The sequence below is a fragment of the Sinocyclocheilus grahami genome, unplaced genomic scaffold, assembly GCF_001515645.1.
Source record: "Sinocyclocheilus grahami isolate Dianchi unplaced genomic scaffold, SAMN03320097.WGS_v1.1 scaffold1115.1, whole genome shotgun sequence".
NCBI lineage: Eukaryota > Metazoa > Chordata > Actinopteri > Cypriniformes > Cyprinidae > Sinocyclocheilus > Sinocyclocheilus grahami.
In genome coordinates this window covers 309,258-310,530 of record NW_015506294.1, presented here as the reverse complement: position 1 = coordinate 310,530, position 1,273 = coordinate 309,258, and positions in this window count along the sequence as shown.

The window sequence follows — 1,273 nt, the reverse complement described above, 5'->3', positions numbered from 1 at the left end:
TTCACTGACTCGCAGGCCGTCTCAGTGATCAGCCGTAAAACAGTGATTCTGTCCTAATTCCCTTGCATATTAATGGTGGAGTTCCCTTTAAAATCTTAAATGATTCCCTTTGAGCTAAATTATTAAATTATTGACCTGTTTACCCTACAAGAGAAAGATATAATGGGTTCACTTGCTGCTTAAACCGAGGCGCTAAAGTGATCGCGTCTGCCGCATTACTGAGCACCAAAAACAAAACTGTATTTATTGTTTGAATTTCGTTATAAATTTTGAATAATTTTAAAGCTGATACTTTGTTTATTAAAAAGTAACAAAGCACAAAGCTTGTTTGCGATTACTGGACGGCATATGAAGTTCACGCATTAACAGAACACAGGACAGACTAATATCTTGATAAGAAGCCATATTATTAATGATTATAAACGAGAATTGTTAACGATATTGTCAATATCCACAAAGCTGACAGCTTTACCTGTTGTAGTTTGTTCAAGTTGTGCATGAAATGGGCGTTGCTTTTCTGCACTTTCACTTCGCACGTTTCTGTCATTTCGATCTCTCTCGCGCTGCACAACTGAGCTGCGTTTATCAGGTGTGCGTCAGTGCTGCTGTGCGGCAGAGATGAGGACTGTTTGAAAAATCAAACAGAAATCTTCCCACTCAGTGATGTAGACATGCGGGGGCGTGTTTAAGCGAGGCGTTTTAGGAGGGCGTGGACGAGTCTTAACTTTTATAAAGAATATCTCTTTGGGTTTGAGACTTTAGTCTTTGCAACTTTAGGGATCTTATCTATTCTCGAACAGCTTGTAACACTCCAAAGAGAAAAGAAAACTTGAAATCGCATCATATGAGCCCTTTAATAGTGCCTCAGCAGTGCCACAGGCTGATGGCTTCCATGCCACACCTCACTGATGCTGTCATTTGTGCTTAAGGAGCACCGACCAAGTATTGAGTGCATAAATGAACATACTTCAAAGAACTTGAGCTTTTCTGTTTTGCAAATCCTTTTTTTTTTATTGATCTTAGGAACTATTCTAATATTTTGAAATACTGGATTTTTGACTTTCATGAGCTGTAAGCTCTAATCATCAGAATTAAAACAAAAAAACGTTTGAGATGTTTTACTTTACATGTAATGAATCTAGAATATATGAAAGTTTCACTTTTTTAAATAAGTTACAAAAAAATTAACTTTTTCACGATAGTCTATTTTTTTGAGATGCACCTGCGTGTGTATATACAGTATATATATATATACAGTGGGTACGGAAAGTAT